At 43.8% G+C, this 24,394-nt stretch overlaps 1 protein-coding gene across 3 annotated transcripts in view; it reads right to left on the reverse strand.

Moving 5' to 3' along the window:
* Positions 1-24,394, reverse strand: part of LOC144104000 (putative phospholipase B-like 2) — a 171,130-nt gene that overhangs the window by 116,839 nt on the left and 29,897 nt on the right. The gene's annotated exons all lie outside the window — the stretch shown is intronic.

Below are 24,394 nucleotides of genomic sequence, written 5' to 3' on the forward strand. Positions count from 1 at the left end.
TGCAGCCCCGCGCTGGGGTTGCTTACATAGCTGTGCGCAAACAGTATACTGCTCGTTTGCGTGGCATAAAACGCAATGTGGTCTCTCCTTTCTTAAATATTACGTAGTATTGCCCACATATTGTAGTTTTACTCATTGGCACACTATGATAACACTGCAATAAGCGCCGCTGATGCTGTATCGCCTGCTTGGGAAACGCTTCGCGTAGGACCTGCGCTTCCCACTAATTGTATCTGCTTGTCGTCGGTAGTTCATTTTAAAAATACGTTCGGACATTACTTGAATTAATGAAAACAACCAGATGTGTTGTCCACAGTCGACGCCGACGGCTGCTGCCGGCTGCCTTCAGCACATGCATTGCCGACGGGGTCACATATGGGCACTTCCCCCTTATTGTACTCGCGCCCTGCGACGTAGGCAGTCGTCGCTTTGAGGGTACTTTAGCCAAAACTACGCTCGACAGCTATTTTCAGGCGCTAGAACTTGCGAATTAGCTCTCCGCAATCGCCGAAATCACACACACGAATCCTGCGTACTCGCTAGGTCTCGCCGCGAAAGGGGCCGGCGGTCCACCGTCGGCCGAAATTCAAGCATCTGGCAGGAGTTTCCCGCTGATTAGAAAGAAAGTGTGAAGATAAATGCAGCCGCTCGTTTCGCTATTCTCGATAAGGTTAAGGTACACAAGCGCAGTTTATCGGCCCGTCCATTCACCGGGCGTGAAGCTTTCGCTCGGCCGCACAAGCCCAGGCGACGGCGAGTAGCGGCACTATCGTGCGGCGCTTTCTGCCCTTGTCGCTCAATTGCCTCGCTGATAGGTTCTATGCGCAGGCACAGAATGAAAGCACATCTTCTCTGGTGCACGCACATCGTGCATGTCGCCGTGACTAGCATGAGGTCCAATAAGTTTTAAAATCCGTAAGTTTATAGAATGTCATACCAACTAGTCTGTCCACCACACTCTGCCAGTTCCCACTAAGTTCACTCTTTACACTACTGCGATACGGGGTCGTTGGTCGTGCTGGCGTCATCGGTCTAGCTTGACAGACCAGTGCGTCAGCGATTGCGTTTGCATACCGGTCAGCCAACCGACCACCGATCGCCGTCCCGTAGGCCTAGTGTAACCGGACCTTGTACCTATACCGAAGAATAACTGCGTTGCTGTTATTAAGGCTTTTGCGGCACCAGTCACTCATATATGGGGGACGACTGCTACTTCGATCGCCCGCGGAAGAACAGGGGACAAGAGACCTCGTGTAACAGAAGTAATAACAGAGCTAATTTTTACACAAACCACACAGAAAGAGCAGACGTCCTGTCTGGTTTCTCTGTGTGGTTTGTGTACAAATTTAAGCAGTTTTTACTTTTGTTGCACAATGTTACACCAACTAGCCCAGCAAGAGGTACTGTTAAACAAGAGACCTCGCTGCGCACATTGCAGCAAAGAGAGCAGACGACGTTGCTCCGTGTATACCCTGGTAACGTCACGATAGCATTCAATATGGCGGTCGCTGTCGGTGAGAGGAGTTTCCCGTTCTCAATTTCGATCACATTTTTTGGAATATAGAGCGCGTCCAGGGCAGCCGAATTTCGGAAACTGAATCATAATCTCATGTGTTAGTTACTGAAGCACAAACCTGCAATATGAAGAACGACCATATCATGGCCCCTTTAACAAATGCATCTGGTATTTGCCTATGCCTAGTTTCATCCTCACCGCTTTTAGGTCATATCCGTTCTTTAGAGCATGCTCGAATATATCCATATTAAGCTTCCTTACGTCTGTTACTTTGCGCTTATTTACTAGCTTTGATAGCTCTGCGAGTTCTATACTGCCTTTGGGGTTAGACGCATTCATGCCTTGACGTTGCTTAAGCAGATCCGAACTTTCGTCTATTGAGAGGGCTTGCCGGTATCCTGTCGAACCGTCCTACCGCCTACTTTTACGGCGCACTCCGTAATGATAGCTGTCAGATTATCGTTCATTCCATGAACATTAACTTCGTCCTCAGTTAAAGCCGAATATCTGTTCCGAAGTCATATCCTGAATTCCTCTGCTTTCCCTCTTACTGCTAACTCGTTCATGGGCTTCAGATTCACGAGTTTCTTCATAGAGAAGTGGAAGGGACATCAGCACGCACTAAAGGGGTTTGCAATTGTTTTGTTGTATCTGGTAAGCGGCCAAAACATATCTCTGCAATATTAAACGCTTCAGATATTACTTTCGCCAATGCAGCAGCACGTTAGCCACCAAACCCAAACCAAGTGTAAAGTAAACGAAATTTATGATCAATCTAAACAAACAACATGGCTGGCACTGCGGAGCACAGAGACGCGCGTATCGGGTAATTGACTTCGAAAAGAGGAAGCGCTCTGTTACAGGTAAACGGCGAGTTGAGCGAGTTGGCACATAATTGAAGAACAAAAACAGCGCAGCCACAGGGAGCTCTGTTACAGCTTTGTGCACTTCCGAGCTAAATGCACATGGAACGCAAACTAACAAGAAAACCAGAGCACGAAATGTTCGACGGTCGCGGGCAGGGTCGTGCTTGTTGCCACTGGCAGCTGCTTAGACCGACCGCCTCCAATGCGAATAGATTCAGAACCAAATTTAACATTTTTTTTGCAGAACATAACAAATAAATCTTCTAACTTTAGCGGAGAGCACATTATTTTTTGGAGTTGCATCTGGTGTCTATAGTATATATATTTGATGTGAGAACGAGTGCCAATGAGTTCCTCAAACTATGTCGATGGCCAACGTTATTCGAACGTAGTGCCACAGTATTTTCGTGTAGCAACCGATTAATTACTTTACACGGTCATGACATTTGATTCGAATGACATTAAATGTGCTGGTGTGAGGTTATTATTACGCCTACTTCAAGAAGATCGAAACAAGTGCATGGACACGTAAAGCACACTGAGCCCGAAACTAGTTTCTAAGCCCTAAAGCAATCTGTGATATATCCCGTAGGGGAGTGTTCTCAACTAATTTGGCCGGCTGGCCGTCTTAGAAGTGAAACTAAATAACGTGTAGGGGCGTTATGGACATTAGCATGTGGTTCTCTCAGCCACAATATAACTCGCTAATGGAAACTCAGGAGAAGAACGCGCTAGCCACTAAAACAGCGCGCAGGGTGCCACTCGAGGCTGACACCGTAATGTTACCTGTAGCACATAGGATGGCAATGACAACTGGCCATACAGTTACAGAAGCATACTGTTTCCAAAGTCATGGGCAGACTCTGAGATCGACGAAAGTAGGGTGAATTGATTAAAATAACAGCAGTAATAACAATTTTAAGAGGGCAGACAACAGAAACAGTAGTAATAATAATAATAATAATAATAATAATAATAATAATAATAATAATAATAATAATAATAATAATAATAATAATAATAATAATAATAATAATAATAATAATAATAATAATAATAATAATAATAATATTAATAATAATAATAAATCTTTATTACTCCTCAAGGAATACATATATGTTGCCGGGCCTGCCGAAGCCTCTACATGGCTTGTATGGCAGTGCCCAGCAGCGGGGCAGCTCCAGCGTTCGGAGACAATGGTATGCACTTTTTCATTAAAATAAAAGCCTTTTAACATACTGTTAGAGAAAAACACTGAACCTCAATCTTGTATTTTGCAAGTATGTTAAACAAATGATATATGCATATTAATGCTTTTTTCAATGTTGTCAACATGAACAGGGAGGCAAAATAAAGAAATAAAAATATCAAACATCGAACAATGCCTTTGCGCACATACACAATGAAAGTAACTGTATGGGATGCTCCAAAACATCATAAAAAACACAGAATTAAAGCACTATGCACCAATTATTTTTGAAGTTCAATTAACGCTCTTTTTACTCCGGATCGTGTTGTTTGCTGCAATACTGTTTTAGGGAGGCGATTAAATGTGTGGGGAATGTAGTACTTTCTTATGCTTTTTCCGTAATGTGTTCTCATGGAAGGTATTTCAAAACCAGAGCTGGTACGTAATGTTCTCCCGATGCTGCGTCGCTGTCTGAAGTCAGTGTTCCAAAAGTATTTGGGTACAGTGTAGGAGAGAAAAAGGGTGTCAAAATCCGGAAGTTTTAAATACTTAAACAATGTAAGCCCAGGCGCAGGGGGATTGGTTTTATAGGCAATACTTTTAAGAATGTTCTTGAGTAGACCATTAATTTTATCTTTCCAAAACAATGAACAGTTGAAAAAACAGGCTATACCATACCGTACAACCGAGTATGCTAAAGAATGCAGGATAGTTTTTTTTATTTGTAGTGGAACGACGATCGTAAACGGTACATTAAGCAAGCAGTTTGACGAAGTCGTGTACATATAAAGGACATGTGTTTGTTCCACGCCAAGTCTGAATCGAAGTAGACTCCAAGATATTTTACTGAATCAGTGTACTCAACAGGAGGGCATGAGCAGGAGAAAGATTTGTGGGAATGAAGATAAACTGGTATTTTTGGTCCGATATTTCGCAGCGGATTATGAAAACATACCAGTTGTGTCTTGGATAGATTTACTTTTATCTGATTTTTTTGGAACCATGTCATGGATTCTGTAATATCCACCTGCAGCAAGGATACAGCGTTTTCATAATTTACATGTCTAGCAATAATAAGTGTATCATCTGCATATTGATAAATATTACTGTAGCGAATAACCGAGCTGAAATCATTAACATAGATGTTAAATAGTAATGGTGATAACACTGATCCTTGTGGTACTCCTGCTTGAGTGAACTTTACCTCACTTTTATCATCGCCTATACAAACTATCTGCGACCGCTGTGACAGATAATTATGCAAAAAATCATAAAAGTGACCGCGGAATCCATACCTATATAGTTTGCTGCATAGTATATCCCGACTAACGGAGTCAAAAGCCTTGGCTAAATCCAAGAAGAGACCACATGCGATCTGATTTTGATCAAATGTTTCATGCAGATAATCTGATAGGTTTTCAAAAAGCACGTGCGTACCACTGCCTGCTATGAATCCATACTGAGAGGGTGCGAGCAAGCTATGCTTTTCTACAAAACTGTACATAACATCGAGAACATGTTTTTCCAGTATTTGAGATAACATAGGTAGTACAGATATCGGACGATAATTTTCGGGCTTCGAAGGATCGCCGCTCTTAAATAGAGGGATGACGCGTGCTTGCTTCATTTCATCGGGTATCTGGCCTGAATATAAAATAGCGTTCAGAATAAAAAGAATCGGTTCTGCCACAATTTGCAGGTTACGCCAGATATCATCAGCAGTTATTCCGTCTACTCCCGCTGCTCGCCTTTTCCGGGAGTGCCGCATTATGTGCTCCAAAGTGTCCTTATCAAGTGGCGGTAAGTAGGCTGAGTCGGCTGTGACGTTCCCTGGCGTCTGATGATGGGGCCGCTCATGACTGACAGTTTGAGACACCGATGAGAAGAAGTCACTCAGCCTGTTCGCAACTGCGGGTGATATTTCGCCGAATCCTTTTTTAAGGCTATTTATGTAACTGCGTGACTGGCATCCACGGAGTGGATAATAATAATAATAATAATAATAATAATAATAATAATAATAATAATAATAATAATAATAATAATAATAATAATAATAATAATAATACATTTATTGCCACCATAGATGCAATATTCATCAGGCCTGTCTAAGCCAACAGCGGATTGTGGGACTTGGCCCGGCAAGTTGGCGCGTGATAAATATTTTTTTTTTGCACTCAGAATGCAACAAACTAAAACAATTTACCAATACAAAGTTCACCTGTTCCTGCCAGGTGAAATGATTGCACGGACACACACGTCAGTGAAATACAAGCGTAAAATATTCAAATCACACGAAGTATATTTTTCAGCACATTTATAGAAGTAGGAGAAAAAAGTTCATCCGGTAATTCACTGAAAACTTGAAGCACATACACGCAGCGTCTCGCTCCGCCGTATCTGGTGTTTTATCGGATTTAGAAAGCCATTTACTGTGAACAAGAGAAGGCTCGAAAGCGCCACAAAGTGTCTTTCCAAGAAATAGACTAAGCCATATATTCCAGATGGTTTGTTCTGACGGAAGCTGAAAACAATACTGCCAGGTGGCGCTCAGGTAAAAAGATGTTGATACTTATGGTGTCTCCCGGGCCCTCCTGAAGGACACGGTGCCAAGCTGTTGGGTCCCTGTCTTTCCATCTACACCGTAGCAAATCTGGCGGAGGTGCCATCCCATGTCCGTACCCCAACGGTTAGCCGGAGCTTCAGCCATATACCCGTCGAGACGCCAGTTCATCGTGCCAGCCGCCGGCTATGAGGCATACCACCCGAGCTTTCACCATCGTATGTCCACGCAACAAATCGGCGTCACCCCAATGCATAGCGTGACCGCCCTATTGCCTGGTGCGACCACCCCTTATTTCACTCTCCCGAACCCCCGCATCCCGAAGTCCTAAGCAGGGATCTTGCAAAACGTGGAAGAATGGTTGCAGAACGAGTGACTTGCCGCGTTCAACCAGTGGTATGAAGCCGCCCAGCTCAGGAACGTGTACTTCAGCCTCGGCGACGGCGCTGGGACTTTGCTCGAAAACTGCGAAGACCAGTTGTCCGCTTGGAGTGAGTTCTGGCGTCGTCCCCTAGAAACATACGGCAGCTCGGATAGTCACGAACGGGCAGAACACGCTCTACAATCTCGCGTTCAGCTCCCGAATGAAAACGTTGCAGCGTATGTAGAGGACATGGCGAGCCTCTTCAGGCGCGCGGACCCTGCAGTGTCCGAGAACAAAAAGGTGCGCCATCTCATGCGTGGCGTCAAGAAGCAACTTTTTTGCTGACCTTGTCCGCAGCCCTCCGAAGACTGTCGCCTAGTTTCTCGCTGTCTCCAAGGTTGAGAGGGTTCTTCAGCAAAAAGCGTCTGCGTACGATCGACCCGTGTCTGCCACCTCCGTTTCCGGTGAGTTACATTGTAGAAGAGTGCGGTGAGTGCATTGCACGGCACCGACGACTTACTGTTATGCGATCTCATCTGTTCCATTGTGCGCGAAGAACTCCGGCAGTTGTACGGAGCACCTTCCGCATCTTCCGGCTCCATAGCGACCGCTGTCCGCGAAAAGGTGCAGCAGCTCTCCGGCCGTCCTTACCTGCCGATGAGCCTCGCCCATCCCCTCCTCCTGTCTCGCCTAAACGTCGTCTCACTTACGCCGAAGCCTTGCGGTGCCCTGCTTCCGCTTCGGCGCACGGTTGCCGCGGCCGCCTGCACCCGTGCGCAGTACGTGGATGCTCCCCGACCATCTGCGCGGAAAGCCGACGTGTGGCGCACCCCCGACCGAAGCCCACTATGCTTTGACTGGGCTAACCCGGCCACCTACATCGGCACTGCCCCTACCAAGGTCTGGGCCTCGAAGGGTTTCCCGCCAATTCTTCTCGACCCTGCTATGGCGATCGACCCCGGGTCATCGCGGATTTCTTTGAATACTAACGCTGGCTTCAGTCTTTTCTGCAGAAGGCCCGAACCCAATTTCCCAGGGGCCGTCCTTGACCATATAACGCGAGTTTTTCCTGCGCGGCGCAGGGCCGGTCGGCCAGCCCTCGGCGAGAAAACTGAAGCCAGTGACCTTCGGGGGGGTGGAGGGGGGGTGGGGGGAAGCCAGCTCGCTGCCATTCTCAAAAAGGCTCTCAGCCATGGGCTGCCACACACGTTCGCGCGGTGGGCGGTCATCTGAATGCTCCTCTCGACATGTGCACCGCCCGAGTTAAAATCCATGAGTTCACGTTTGTGGCCAGCTGTCTTGTTCTGAATAGCTGTTCGCGCGACGTTATATTAGGTGTCGGTTGTCCGCGTGAATATGGGGCGATTATTGACCTTCGAGATTACAAGGTCACATTTTCCACTGAGAATGCCATCGCCCTCAGCAATGCTCCGCGACAAAGCCAGATGCTTTGTGTTTCTACGGACGCTGCCCCCCTACTGCCTCAAACCAGCGCCTTAATTACTGTCATTACTGTCGAGTGTGAATCATTTCAAGACGGTAAAGCTATCGACGGAACGAACCATTCATTGCTGCTGACTCAAGGCGTGCGCGCGGCGCACAGTCTGATCCTTCTTCACAATAGCCAGTCACAGGTTCTTCTACCAATTTTTATGCACAAGCATCGGCAGCTTTTTCGCGGCACTTCCGTGGCATTTGCCGAACGCATCTACGATGTTTCCGAGTGCTTCTACTCAGAACCCGTGCAACCTCCTTTTACCCTCGAGAGCCTCGACGTCGTCTCAGCGCTGTCAGCCAGCCAACGGGAACAGCTGTGCGCACTGTTGCTCGTACTGGGAGAGTTCTTCGCCTCCTCTTCAAAAGTGCGTCAGACTACCGCAACCAAGCACCACATCGTGACGTTCGGTGTACACCCAATCCGTCAACTCCACTTTCGCGCATCGCCTACAGAGCGCGAAGTCATTAGGTCTCAACTTTAGGACATGCTCGAAGATGGCGTTATCCAACCTTCGAACACTCCATGGTGCTCGCAAATCGTCCTCGTTAAGAGGAAATACTGCAAGCTGAGTTTTTGCGTCGATTACCGAAAGCTGAACGCAGTCAAGAAGATGGACGTTTACCTACTGCCACGTATTGGCGATTCTCTCGACCGCCTTTGGAGTGCTCGATATTTTTCGTCCATCGACCTAAAGAAATTGATGATGGTCAAGCTCTGTTGGCCAGGATACACGAAGCGAAAGCGCGGCGACATCTGGTACGGAAGAGTTATGATGTGAAAGGCGCCCATTCACTACATGCGCCTTTATTCATGGTTAAACCTTGAACCGCCGTGGCGGAGTAGTAGAGTCTCCGCCTTAGCCGCTAAAGGCCCTGGTTCGATTCCCAGCCTCGACACAGGGCTTGTTATTTTTATACAGTGAGTGTACTGGGGTTCCAGTGGCTGCCGCCACCGACCACGTGGTTTGTCACGTGGTCGCTCACGTGGTGCAGAGCAGCTGCCGGCGGCGCCTGGCTGGTCACGTGGTTCGTCACGCAGTTGGCCACGTGACCAGTCACGCGGTTGGTAACGTGGCGCGGTGCGACCACGGTGGGGCTGCGAGTTCGTGGCCAAGGTAGCTTTCGCTGCAACAGTGGCTACTGGCAAATTCAGGTCGATGAACGGAGCCGTGAGAAGACAGCCGTTGTCTCTCCCGACAGCCTTTATGTATTTGAAGTTCTACCTTGCGGTATTTGTTCTACTCCTGCCACAATTCACCTTATAATGGACACTGTCCTCGCCGGTCTTAAATGACAGTGCTGCCTACTCTATCTCGACGACGTGGTGGTTTTCACCGACTAGTATAGTCAACATCTTGGACGCCTGCGGACGGTCCTCGAAGCCCTTCGTTCAGCTAACCTGACATTGAATCCCCCAAAACGCAACTTCGGCTACCAAGAGTTCAAATTTCTCGGACACGTCGTCAGCGCCGCCAGCGTGAACCCGACACCAATAAGCTTGCAGCGATTGAGGAATTTCCAACCCCACCTAACAAGAAAGCTTCTCGGGCTCTGTAGCTGTAGTTGTTAGCGTTGCGCCAGTCCTTGTGTATCTCCTGTGTATGTATGTGGTTCGTCAAACGTTTTGCGCACATCGTTTATCTGTATCACCATGCACCAACTAGGCCCAACAGAAGCGTTATTTTGTTGCTAATATCGGCATTTTATCGAAAATTTCCCTGATCCTGCTGAGCCGCTGACACGCGTCACTCTCGACGCCACACCATTATTACGTCGAAAGCTTTACTAGGCTATGTCACCAAGGAGGTGTCCGCAAAACGTGTCCGCAAAACGTGTCCGCAAAACGTGCCTGCAAAACGTGTCCGCAGCAGTTGTGAAAAACTTAGAAGAGAGAGCGCCAAACGAATGATTGCAGTCGAAAGAGGATGACGTGAGTTTTATGTAGAAAAAAAAACATTGTCGATATGTTGATTAGTTTATTAATTAGAGCCAAAGATACCTAAAAGTGGGCGCAGAAAGCGCAACGTGTGGCGAAAAATTTGAAAAACCGAAATTGTGGGCGGAGCCACCGCGTGGCGTGGTTTACCCGCCGCGGTGGCTCAGTGGTTAGGGCGCTCGACTACTGATCCGGAGTTCCCGGGATCGAACCCGACCGCGGCGGCTGCGTTTTTATGGAGGAAAAACACTAAGGCGCCCGTGTGCTGTGCGATGTCAGTGCACGTTAAAGATCCCCAGGTGGTCGAAATTATTCCAGATCCCTCCACTACGGCACCTCTTCTTCCTTTCCTCTTTCACTCCCTCCTTTATCCCTTCCCTTACGGCGCGGTTCAGGTGTCCAACGATATATGAGACAGATACTGCGCCATTTCCTTTCCCCAAAACTAATTATTATTATTATTATTATTATTATTAGCCACCGCGTGGCGCCAAATTTGAAAACGAAGCGTGGCGCCAAGTTTGAAAACTCAAAATGGGCAATTGATGGAACTTGAATAAGTAAGGCAAATAACTGCAGTAATTGAGAAATGGCATGAATTTACACCAGTGCTTAATCGAGTAAATGTGAGAAGGGACAAGAGCAGCAAAGAGAGGCGACGAGTGAAGCAAAGAGGAAAAGATGGGCAAAGAGAAACGGGGAGGCGCCAATGCTTTCGCATTCCTCCAATGCGGATTACCGCAGTGACCTCAAACGTTTCTTGGGCCTATGAGCAAGACGTGGTTTTCGCCAAGCTCCGCCTTCGTCTTCAAAAGCCGCCCATTCTTGCCAATTTTGGCGAGCGGGGTGACACTGAAATACACGCCGGCCACAGCAACATCGGCCACAGCGTGGTTCTCGTGCAACGGCAGGACGACTTTGAACCTGCAGGAGCTTGACCTCACCATCGTCTATAAGTCCGGATATAAGCATGAATACGCCGACACCCTCTCTAATGCACCTGTCGAACTCGCAACCTCAGACCCGGACGACATCAGTTTCCTGGGGGTATCCGTTCCTCTGATTTGTCAACCCAACAGTGCGCCGATCTAGTGTGCGACGCTTTATCGATCATTTAAAACGTAAACCAGCCACCATACCCAAATGTTTTTCTCGACAACTGTCGTTGTTTTCTCTCAAACGAGTCGTGCTCTATATAAGACGAGCCCTGGTTCCGGTTCGCGAGCTTACCTCCTCGTCGTCCCACTTTTCGAGCGGAAATCCTCTCTGTGTGCCACGCCGAAACAACCTCACGCCATTTCGGATACTCTCGGACGCTTGCCAGAATACGCCACCTGTTCTACTGGCCGAAACTTGCCACTGTTATTAAACGCTATATCCAGAGCTGTCGGCAATGTCAGCGCCGTAAGGCCCCGGCCTCCAGGCCTCCGTGGCTCCTTCAACCTATTGCACAACCGCGCGATCTGTTTGATCAGGTCCGAATAAAACTTCTCGGACCTTTCCCTTTGTCTTCGGGTAGCAACCGGTGCGTCATCATTGCCTCTGACTACCTCACTCGATACGCCGAGGTCAAAGTATTACCTCGCAGCATAGCGTGCAAAGTTGAATATTTCTTCATGAATCAGATCGTACTTCGGCGCGGTGCCCCGACCTACGTCATTACCGACAAAGGGACCACCTTTACTTCCCAGGTGATGGCCGAAATTTTTCAGCTCAGCGGTACGACCCATCGTAAAAGTACTGTTTACCGCCACCAGGCAAACGGGCTGACAGAGCGGCTTAATAAGAGCATGGCGAACATGCTGGCGATGTACGTCGACGTCCAACACAGGACATTGGACATGATCCTGCCGTACATGACATTTGCCTATTATACAGCAGCTCAAGAGACGACCCGTTTTACATCCTTTCGCCTCCTCTACCGCAGGAAAGTTTAGAATATGTTCGAAGCAATGCTCCCTTGCGCAACCGATGAACAACTTTCTGCTGACGTTGAGCATTTTGCCCAAGAAGCCGAGCAGGCTTGTCAGCCAGCACGAATCCACATCGCAAAGCAACAAGATAAAGACTCGCGCCGGTACCACCTTCGGCACAGGCAAGTGTTCTACAATCCCAGCGACCAGGTTTGGGTGTGGATACCTGTTCGTCGGCCAGACTTGTCCGAGAAACTCCTTTGCCTTTCAGTGACGTTAACTATGAGGTACTCCCGGACGAGGCACTTCCAGAGCAGAGAAGAGGTGGACTACCCCATCCATAGGTCGTCCATTTTACACATGAAGCTGCTTTTGCGCGGTGACCCCCCTGCTTCTTCGAACCTTTCTTGTGTGCTTATGTGTGCTTGTGTGCGCGCCAGGTGCCGCTCAGGCAAAAAGAAGTCGACGCTGGTGACGCTCGGATTGAAGGACGTTGAAGTTCGCCGTCTCCCCTCCTGAAGGACGTGGTAACAAGCTGTCGGGTCCCTGTCTTGTCGCCAACACCATGCCAGTACTATGCAGATCAGATGATGATTACTGTGGTAGGCAGGCACAGGCAGATTTTGTTTTTTTAAATGAACAAACTGTGGTTCCCTCCAACGAAGTCTTTTCCGAGGCCCATGAAAAAAAAAATTATTGAAGGCACCTGCTAACGCTGAAGGGTCTCCCGAGAAGAAATGCATTACAGAGTGGTTTCCCTCGCTTTTACTCCGAAGCTGGTCTACTAACGGCCATGTTTTTGCTGGGCATTTCGCGCACTGACTTAAACTATGATAGAAGTGCTGTAGTTTAGCAATTCTAATTAGAACAACGATCTTCCTGCTTGGCGCTCTATACTGCGCGCGTAATGCGATGTTTAGGCGATAGATTAATAATAATAATAATAATAATAATAATAATAATAATAATAATAATAATAATAATAATAATAATAATAATAATAATAATAATAATAATGACGATAATAATGATAATAATAATGGATTTATTGCAAAAAGAATACAAAGCACAAGAAACCGGCCTGTCAAAGCCACCAATGGCTTGAAGAACTTGGCCCGGCAAAATCAGCGGACGAGTGTGCAATATTCATATCAGTATCGACGCATAACGAGGTAAATGCAGGAGTACTAACAATTAAGAAGCTTAACACAAACAAGGAACAAATCGCGAGACAAGGATCAATACCAATAAGATAAGATGTACATATTTCAGAGATGATTACCAATGCATATTAGAAGTAGTGACGGAACATTATTACAATGAACAAATAATGTTTTTGAATTCCTTTTTTGACGTAATCGAGAATGCCTCATTTGGCAAATCGTTCAGAATTTTCGGCACATAAACACAGCGCCTAGCTTCACTACATCTTGTTGAGGAGCGCGGCACTACAAAGGCTTCGGTGGGCAGTGGAGCATGTTTTAAAATCACTAAACAAAAAATGCCGTAGCACCACAGTTTCCACAAACAAAGACCAGAAGCATGGCAAGCCAAGCGCCGAGAAGATGTTATGATCTTTGCGTGACGGATTATTGTAGGCTATATTTCTTAGCATGTTCCTTAACAAAGAATCCACGCGGTTTTGCCTTCGGGTGGGGCAAAAAGCAGACTGTAATCCTATATTGAAGAGTGCTGTAGACCAAAGCATGTAATATCGTTTTTTTTTTTACTTGAAACGGTACGCTAGATTTGATGTTAGAAAATAACCATGCAGCGCTCCTGAGCTTATCGCAGACGTGTGATAGCTGAGTATGCCACAACATATCACTGTCGAAGAATACTCCCAGGTATTTTACCGAGTTCACGTAGGTAATTAGCACGCGTCGACAGAAATGACAGTTGTGACTGTGTAAAAAAAACTGGAGCGTCTATTGCGGTTAATTTTAAAGGGGATCTGAATCAAACGAGTTGGGTTTTATAGGCGTTAACCTTTAAATGATTATCAGCGAACCAAGCCATTGTTTTGTGTATATTACCTTGAAGATTCGAGATACCCATGGTATCAGAAATATGTTTTGAGAGCAAAACAGTGTCGTCAGCGTATTGAAATATTAAACCTTTTGAAACAACCCTAGATAAATCATTAATAAATATATTGAAAAGTAGAGATGATAGTATGGAACCCAGAGGAACTCCGGCCCTCAGTTGAAGTTTACGACTTGCGTTTTTGATTTCGTCTAAGACAACTACTTGTGATCGTTCGGCGAGATAGCTTTTGAGAACATCGTAAAATGGCCCTCTAAAACCGCTGGAATATTATTTTTGTAATAGAATCTTGTGATGAACTGTCTCGAAAGCTTTTGATATGTCCAAGAATAAAGCAATCCTAAACAAATTTTGGCCAAAAGTTGAAAATAGTTCATCAGAGAACTCTTCTAGAAGGGTTACCGTACCCCGACCGGCTACAAAACCAAACTGTCGAGTCGACAGAATTGAAAATTTTTCAACAAAGAACGACATTGATTTCAAAAGAAATTTGTCAGTAAGATGAGAAAGTATGGGAAGGATTGAAATAGGCCGATAGTTTTTCATGTCATCCCTTTTCCCTCCTTTATAAAACGGCTTAACAATCGCAGTTTTAAGCTCCTTGGGGATAAACGCGGAATCAAGAAAACTGTTTAACATAAAGAGCAGGATATTGAATAATGCTGCAAGGTTCGTTTGTAGCAGATTCTCGGATAAACCGTCGATGCCAGGAGGCTTATTGCGCTTAAAGCTGAAGATTATTTCGTGAAGGTCATTTTCTGAAAATCCAGGTAGGAAAGCGGACGCTGATATAGAATCCTTAAGTGTGTATTGGACGGCCTGGCAAGAAGATGCATTCTCGGAAGCCAGTGCAAACAGATGGTTGAACTTATCTGCGACCTTGACAGAATCGCCTGGAAAAAACGAAATTAGGGAAATGTTTGCAGCGTTCTTGCCACGAAGATAATTTATCAGTGACCATGTTTTTGAGGGGTTCTTTGATGACTGGTGAAATTTTTCGAAAAACTACTGGCGCTTCGGGGATCTTATTAAGGCAACTACCCTGTTTCGTGCGGCTCTGTACTTTAGACGCAGGTGATTATTTTTTGAGGCATGCTTACACCGTTTCCAGAGTATGTCTCTATATGAAATGGCACACATTATATCTGCAGTCAACCGATTGTAATCCTTCCTGCGCTTGTTTATTACGGCGTGCTTTGAATTTTTTCGAACTTTTTTATTTGGTCGCAGAAGATACTATACACCTTGTCAGGAGAATAATAATAATAATAATATTAATAATAATAATAATAATATTAATAATAATAATAATAATAATAATAATAATAATAATAATAATAATAATAATAATAATAATAATAATAATAATAATAATAATAATAATAATAATAATAATAATAATAATAATAATAATCAATCAATCAATCAATCTTTATTTTTTCGGTGCCCAGGAACAACCCAAAGGTCTTGGTGCTGGTACACCATTCACACGCACAAAATGTAAATTTGTCTTCCACAAAGGAAGAGACTCACGGGAGTTAATGCAGCAGTCAAGGCGATAGAAAAAAAGACATATAAACTAGGCGTGACAGCAAGCATGAAGCAAAAAAGTGAAAACAAGAAAACAGCGAGAACAGCGCTAAATGAAAACAGCTAGAACAGGCAACAGACATATAAACAACTAATGAAACAATAAACAAAGAGAATGAACACAAGAACGACCGATAACAGCCAAGTACAGCATATAGCAAAATACAAACAAGAATAAAGCCAATACTAATATGAACGAATAAGAAACCTCTGAAATACAAGCTAGAAATACAATCATACACAATAAGAAATGTAATTAGTGAACGCGTTACAGACAATCAGGCGTGAGTACACAGTATTAAAGAAATAACATTAATGAAAACAAGTAGACGTGATGAACAATTAAGGAGAAAAAAAAACAATGTAATACCAGTGCAAATGCAGAAGTGTAGTAAAGTCAAAATGCATGAAAGGGGAAGTTATGTATGAGAAAAAGAGTGCTCAAAGTGGAACGTCACGGACATCCAACATAAAAGAAGGGAGAGAATTTTCGAATATATCAAGGTGAGGACAAAGAGAATTGAACAACTTTTGCATTCTGTCCAGAGGGGAGAGGTAGTGCAGGACCGCAGAAACTTGGAATGGTCTGAATTCCCTTATGCTCTTTCGCGGTACACGCAAAAGGATACGCGCTAGGAGCTGAGGGCATAGAATGTGACCATGAAGAAGTTTATACAAGAAAATTATATCTGCCCTCACGCGACGGCAGCTAAGAGAAGGAAGCTGCAGTGAGTTACTCCGCCTGGGACGAGAGCTGGAAGTTTTGCAAGAAAACCGATGTTGAAATATGCGTAAAAACTTTAGCTGAACTCTGTCGATTTTTTCACAGTTCGACTGGCAAGTGCCGTTCCAAACAACAGACGCATATTCCAAAAGCGGCAAGCATATGGAGAGGTAGAGCTTTAAGAAAGGAAGTGGGGCTCGAAACTCTCTCGAAAGCCTGCAGATGAAGCCAAGTGTACGCATAGCCCGCAGAGCAATGCGTTTTGTATGAGAGGAGAAGCTGAGGCTGCGGTCGAAAAGTACGTAAGTAAAAGTAAAAGTAATAATAATAATATTAATAATAATAATAATAATAATAATAATAATAATAATAATAATAATAATAATAATAATAATAATAATAATAATAATAATAATAATAATAATAATAATAATAATCAATCAATCTTTATTTTTCGGTGCCCAGGAACAACCCAAAGGTCTTGGTGCTGGTACACCATTCACACGCACAAAATGTAAATTTGTCTTCCACAAAGGAAGACACTCAGGGGAGGTAATGCAGCAGTCAAAGCGATAGAAAAAAAGACATATAAACTAGGCGTGACAGCAAGCATGAAGCAAAAAAGTGAAAACAAGAAAACAGCGAGAACAGCGGTAAATGAAAACAACTAGAACAGGCAACAGACATATAAACAACTAATGAAACAATAAACGAAGAGAATGAACACAAGAACGACCGATAACAGCCAAGTACAGCATATAGCAAAATACAAACAAGAATAAAGCCAATACTAATATGAACGAATAAGAAACCTCTCAAATACAAGCTAGAAATACAATCATACACAATAAGAAATGTAATTAGTGAACGCGTTACAGACAATCAGGCGTGAGTACACAGTATTAAAGAAAAAACATTAATGAAAACAAGTAGACGTGATGAACAATTAAGGAAAAAAAAACAATATAATGCCAGTGCAAATGCACAAGTGTAGTAAAGTCAAAATGCATGAAAGGGGAAGTTATGTATGAGAAAAAGAGTGCTCAAAGTGGAACGTCACGGACATCCAATATAAAAGAAGGGAGAGAATTTTCGAATATATCAAGGTGATTACATTCATTAAAGCTGCGAACTGGGCGAGTTGGTATTGATTCATATTTGAACAGCGCAATAAAACAACGGGACACAACGAAGAAAGGACACCACAAGCGCTTGTGGTGTCCTTTCTTCGTTGTGTCCCGTTGTTTTATTGCGCTGTTCAAATATGAATATATATATCAAGGTGAGGACAAAGAGAATTGAACAACTTTTGCATTCTGTCCAGAGGGGAGAGGTAGTGCAGGAGCGCAGAAACTTGGAATGGTCTGAATTCCCTTATGCTCTTTCGCGGTACACGCAAAAGGATACGCGCTAGGAGCTGAGGGCATAGAATGTGACCATGAAGAAGTTTATACAAGAAAATTATATCTGCCCTCACGCGACGGCAGCTAAGAGAAGGAAGCTGCAGTGAGTTACTCCGCCTGGGACGTGAGCTGGAAGTTTTGCAAGAAAACCGATGTTGAAATATGCGTAAAAACTTTAGCTGAACTCTGTCGATTTTTTCACAGTTCGACTGGCAAGTGCCGCTCCAAACAACAGACGCATATTCCAAAAGCGGCAAGCATATGGAGAGGTAGAGCTTTAAGAAAGGAAGTGGGGCTCGAAACTCTCTCGAAAGCCTGCAGATGAAGCCAAGTGTACGCATAGCCCGCAGAGCAATGCGTTTTGTATGAGAGGAGAAGCTGAGGCTGCGGTCGAAAAGTACGTAAGTAAAAGTAAAAGTAATAATAATAATAATAATAATAATAATAATAATAATAATAATAATAATAATAATAATAATAATAATAATAATAATAATAATAATAATAATAATAATAATAATAATAATAATAATAATAATAATAATAATCAATCAATCTTTATTTTTCGGTGCCCAGGAACAACCCAAAGGTCTTGGTGCTGGTACACCATTCACACGCACAAAATGTAAATTTGTCTTCCACAAAGGAAGACACTCAGGGGAGGTAATGCAGCAGTCAAAGCGATAGAAAAAAAGACATATAAACTAGGCGTGACAGCAAGCATGAAGCAAAAAAGTGAAAACAAGAAAACAGCGAGAACAGCGGTAAATGAAAACAACTAGAACAGGCAACAGACATATAAACAACTAATGAAACAATAAACGAAGAGAATGAACACAAGAACGACCGATAACAGCCAAGTACAGCATATAGCAAAATACAAACAAGAATAAAGCCAATACTAATATGAACGAATAAGAAACCTCTCAAATACAAGCTAGAAATACAATCATACACAATAAGAAATGTAATTAGTGAACGCGTTACAGACAATCAGGCGTGAGTACACAGTATTAAAGAAAAAACATTAATGAAAACAAGTAGACGTGATGAACAATTAAGGAAAAAAAAACAATATAATGCCAGTGCAAATGCACAAGTGTAGTAAAGTCAAAATGCATGAAAGGGGAAGTTATGTATGAGAAAAAGAGTGCTCAAAGTGGAACGTCACGGACATCCAATATAAAAGAAGGGAGAGAATTTTCGAATATATCAAGGTGATTACATTCATTAAAGCTGCGAACTGGGCGAGTTGGTATTGATTCATATTTGAACAGCGCAATAAAACAACGGGACACAACGAAGAAAGGACACCACAAGCGCTTGTGGTGTCCTTTCTTCGTTGTGTCCCGTTGTTTTATTGCGCTGTTCAAATATGAATATATATATCAAGGTGAGGACAAAGAGAATTGAACAACTTTTGCATTCTGTCCAGAGGGGAGAGGTAGTGCAGGAGCGCAGAAACTTGGAATGGTCTGAATTCCCTTATGCTCTTTCGCGGTACACGCAAAAGGATACGCGCTAGGAGCTGAGGGCATAGAATGTGACCATGAAGAAGTTTATACAAGAAAATTATATCTGCCCTCACGCGACGGCAGCTAAGAGAAGGAAGCTGCAGTGAGTTACTCCGCCTGGGACGTGAGCTGGAAGTTTTGCAAGAAAACCGATGTTGAAATATGCGTAAAAACTTTAGCTGAACTCTGTCGATTTTTTCACAGTTCGACTGGCAAGTGCCGCTCCAAACAACAGACGCATATTCCAAAAGCGGCAAGCATATGGAGAGGTAGAGCTTTAAGAAAGGAAGTGGGGCTCGAAACTCTCTCGAAAGCCTGCAGATGAAGCCAAGTGTACGCATAGCCCGCAGAGCAATGCGTTTTGTATGAGAGGAGAAGCTGAGGCTGCGGTCGAAAAGTACGCCGAGGTCATAATAAATCTTTATTTTTCGGTGCCCAGGAACAACCCAAAGGTCTTGGTGCTGGTACACCATTCACACGCACAAAATGTAAATTTATTTCACCACGAAGGAAGACACTCGGGGGACGTTATGCAGCAGTCAAGGCGACAGAAAAAAAAGATATATAAACTAGGCGTGAAAGCAAACATGAAGCAAAACAGCGAAAACAAGAAAACAGCGAGAACAGCGGTAAATGAAAACAGCTAGAACAGGCAACATACATATAAATAACTAATGAAACAAGAAACAAAGAGAATGAACACAAGAACGACCGATAACAGCCAAGTACAGCATATAGCAAAATACAAACAAGAATAAAGCCAATACTAATATGAACGAATATGAAACCTCTGAAATACAAGCTAGAAATACAATCATACACAATAAGAAATGTAATTAGTGAACGCGTTAAAGACAATCAGGCGTGAGTACACAGTATTACAGAAATAATATTAATGAAAACAAGTAGACGTGATGAAGAATTAAGGAGAAAAAAAATATAATACCGGTGCAAATGCACAAGTGTAGTAAAGAGAAAATGCATGAAATGGGAAGTTACGTATGAGAAAAAAAGTGCTCAAAGTGGAACGTCACGGACATCCAATATAAAGAAAGGGAGAGAATTTTCGAATATATGAAGGTGAGGACAAAGAGAATTAAACAACTACTGCATTCTGTCCAGAGGGGAGAGGGAGTGCAGGAGCGCAGAAACTTGGAATGATCTGAATTCCCTTATGCTCTTTCACGGTACACGCAAAAGGATACGCGCTAGGAGCTGAGGGCATATAATGTGACCATGAAGAAGTTTATACAAGAAAATTATATCTGCCCTCACACGACGGCAGCTAAGAGAAGGAAGCTGCAGTGAGTTACTTCGTATGGGACGAGAGCTGGAAGTTTTCCAAGAAAACTGATGTAATAATAATAATAATAATAATAATAATAATAATAATAATAATAATAATAATAATAATAATAATAATAATAATAATAATAATAATAATGTTTCGGTGCCCAGGAACAACCCAAAGGTCTTGGTGCTGGTACACCATTCACACGCACAAAATGTAAATTTATTTCACCACGAAGGAAGACACTCAGGGGAGGTTATGCAGCAGTCAAGGTGACAGAAAAAAAAAGATATATAAACTAGGCGTGAAAGCAAACATGAAGCAAAAAAGCGAAAACAAGAAAACAGCAAGAACAGCGGTAAATAAAAACAGCTAGAACAGGCAACAGACATATAAATAACTAATGAAACAAGAAACAAAGAGAATGAACACAAGAACGACCGATAACAGCCAAGTACAGCATATAGCAAAATACAAACAAGAATAAAGCCAATACTAATATGAACGAATAAGAAACCTCTGAAATACAAGCTAGAAATACAATCATACACAATAAGAAATGTAATTAGTGAACGCGTTACAGACAATCAGGCGTGAGTACACAGTATTAGAGAAATAATATTAATGAAAACAAGTACACGTGATGAACAATTAAGGAGAAAAAAAAGTATAATACCGGTGCAAACGCACAAGTGTAGTAAAGACAAAATGCATGAATAATAATAATAATAATAATAATAATAATAATAATAATAATAATAATAATAATAATAATAATAATAATAATAATAATGGTGATGCTTTAGATGATCCACTGAATTCGTGTGATGCAGGTATTGAGACCTGCCAGCAGCACAAAAATGAGAAGCTGATAACCACCCATAAAACGTGGTGTAAAGAGCACGCAGAATAATAATGAACTTCTGTATTCAAACGGACCGCATTTTGGGGCATAGTACACCCCACTACAGCTTCCGCCCTCGCACTTGAACCGCCTTCTTACGTGGCCCTCGCGGTAATACAGGGCGTACTACGTCCACCACTATGTACAACGTTGGCGCTAGTGAACACACTCAAGGTTAGGTTGCACGCAAGCATAAATACCCACAAAAGCGAAAGATTGGACAGCCATCGCCATAGCTCAGTTGAGATGGCACAGTACTCGAAATTAGTAGGTCGTGGGATCGGATCCCACCGGTGACACATGGTCGGTTTTTCCTCTGCTCTGTATTCAATTTTCTTTAGGAGGCAAAATAATTACATTACACTCCAATTTACCATCAACACCAGGCTTTAAAAAAAAATGGCCGTCCTTTAATGTAGCCAAACCGAGTAAACGTAAGAAAGCTCGTGTTTAGCCTGGTTTGCTCATGGGTTTGCTTTACTGGGTCGTCTGCACGTCTGGCGACGATATTAGACACAGGTTAAGCTCTTATCGAGGCTTAGCTGACCTGATGCGTTCTTGTCGCAAATTCAAGTTGATAATGACGACGACATGCAATACACAGCGCGAGGGTGTGTCGCAGTTTAACTGCAACATACTTTGGGTATTGCTAAGGCGCATGACAGCGTTGAACACAGCATTCTGCTTCAAAAGCTAGCTGGTGTACAACCTCCTTCGTACCTCTTCGCGTGGATAAGGCAGTTCTTAAGGAGCAGATCATTCTTTTGCACTAAGGAAACGTTAAATTCTAACACATACACCCAGTCTAGAGGTGTTCCACAAGGCTCCGTTCTTTCGCCGTTGTTGTTTAACATACTAATGCGTGATATTCCTATTCACCCCGAAGTCAAAGGTTATGTGTATGCGCATGATATTGCTTTTTCGCTTCTACCAAAAATATTTTTAACCTGTATCAATTGTTGCAGGAGTATTTAACTGCTCTGGAAGTTTAGCTCGACCGCCTATTGTTAACTTTAGTTTATTTATTTATTTCAAAATACTGCAGGCAGCAGTGCTGCCCAGGCAGGAGACGGTTACAAAAGGTAAGCTTGCAAAGAACGCTCAAAGGTATTAATGTCAACAAGTGTGCCGTCCTTGTTTTCCCACAGTAGCCGCCGCGGTGACGCTGTGGCTACGGCGCTCGGCTGATGACCCGAAAGACGCGGGTTCGATCCCGGCCGCGGCGGTCGAATTTCGATGGAGGTGAAATTCTAGAGGCCCGTGTGCTGTGCGATGTCAGTGCACGTTAAAGAACCCCAGGTGGTGGGGGACGTTAAACCCCCATAAACCAATAAACCAATTGTTCTCCCACAGTCATCCCCCCTTTACATTTCTTTGTCGTATCACTCTATCCTAATCCCGCAAGTTGATTCGGTTAAATACATGAGTAAATCATATTACCCGCAGTTAGACTGCCGGCCTCATATCAGAAGCATTGTGCTTAAAGGTGAGCGTGCCCTTGGCCGGTTCGTTAGGATCAGCAACAAAAATTTTGGTATGCGTCGGGACACTTCGCTCTTTCTTTATAAGGCCTAAGTGCGGCCAATACTTGAATTCGGCTCTTTTCTCTTCTCTGGGCGCCCAAGCTATAAGCTTGAACCCCTGTCCGTTATGAAGCGACGCGCTCTGCGCATTTGCTTAGGTCTGCCTAAATCTGTGGCGAATGCTGTGCTGTACTTGGAGGCGCGGATACCTGATCTAAATTTGCGGTTTCAGCTTCGTACTGTGCGGACGTATTGAAGGTCTTTGGAGCGTGTTCCTGGATTGGCTAAAACCGTATTTACAACGCACCCATCTCTATTCCTTTGTACTTTTTGGCCTAGGTATAAGCTTCTTCGATTGTGTTCACTAATTCCCTGCTGTCAAAAATATCTGTATCAATAAATTCTGTACTACCAGTTATCTACCGCCGCGCTGATACTGTAGTCACCTTTGATGACACCCTCCCAGGGAATGCGAAAGATCCGTCTCCCAGTGTATTAAAAGGGCTTATTGAGGAGTATCTGGATAATTTTCCTGACCATACTGCCGTTTTTACAGACGCCTCCCAGAAAAATGAAAAGGCAGCCATTGAAATTTACTCAATGGCTCTTGATTGGAGTTATTCATTTCGGGCCCCTGACTGTATCCCTATTTTTGTCACCGAGATTCTGGCCATTGAGTTGGCCTTATAATAAGGATTTCCTGCAATATCTCTCAGGATATTATACTTTCAAACAGCCTTTCCATCTTGACAGCGCTCAAAAAATCGAGGGATACTCTTATGAGCCGTTCCCTTGGATTTTTTATTCCACCACATATTACAGAAGTTCGTTTTCACTGGGTCCCTGGGCACTGTGGCATTGTTTCAAATGAGAGGGCTGAGTTTATGCCTATGTCCGCCCTTAAGCGACCTATTGTCCCATTCGTCCCTGATACTGTCTTCTTGACTGCAGCACGCTTCCAACGGTTCCAGCGCCTCCACTACTTGAGCCATGAGCCTCTCCTTGCTGTAGCGGATTTTCAACACCTGAAATTTCCTTGGAGTGTGCGCTTGTGCAGTTCAAGGAAATGTGAGGTGTTCATGACCCTCTTTCGCTGCAGAATACCACCACTGAATCTTTATTTATGTCGATTAGTGTTATTGCTGACAAATCTACGTGAGTCTTGTGGCAAAATTGAGTCAATAGATCACTTTTTCCTATTTTGCCAGCGGTTTGCTTCTCTCCGTAGAACATACTTGGAGATCCCCCTCGCTCGACTGGGGCCACTTCTATCTGTTCCGATGCTCCTCTCCTTTAGGGCAAGTGCCAAGGGATATGCCTTGAAACCACTGTGCGATTCTATTTACGGATATATAATTGCATCAGGTAGATTCTTACGCTAGAATGTGAATTCACAGCTTTTCATTTCCGTTTTTATCACCTCTTTAATAAAAATTCGGGTCGTCTTCACAAAATTATCCAATTACTCCACTCCTTACTCATATGTGCGTTTGTATCAGCAATGCACGCTGGCCAATCCCCCGCCTTCGGTACGTGCCATTCAGCCTGAGGACAT

Source organism: Amblyomma americanum, chromosome 9 (assembly GCF_052857255.1).
Source record: "Amblyomma americanum isolate KBUSLIRL-KWMA chromosome 9, ASM5285725v1, whole genome shotgun sequence".
Lineage (NCBI taxonomy): Eukaryota > Metazoa > Arthropoda > Arachnida > Ixodida > Ixodidae > Amblyomma > Amblyomma americanum.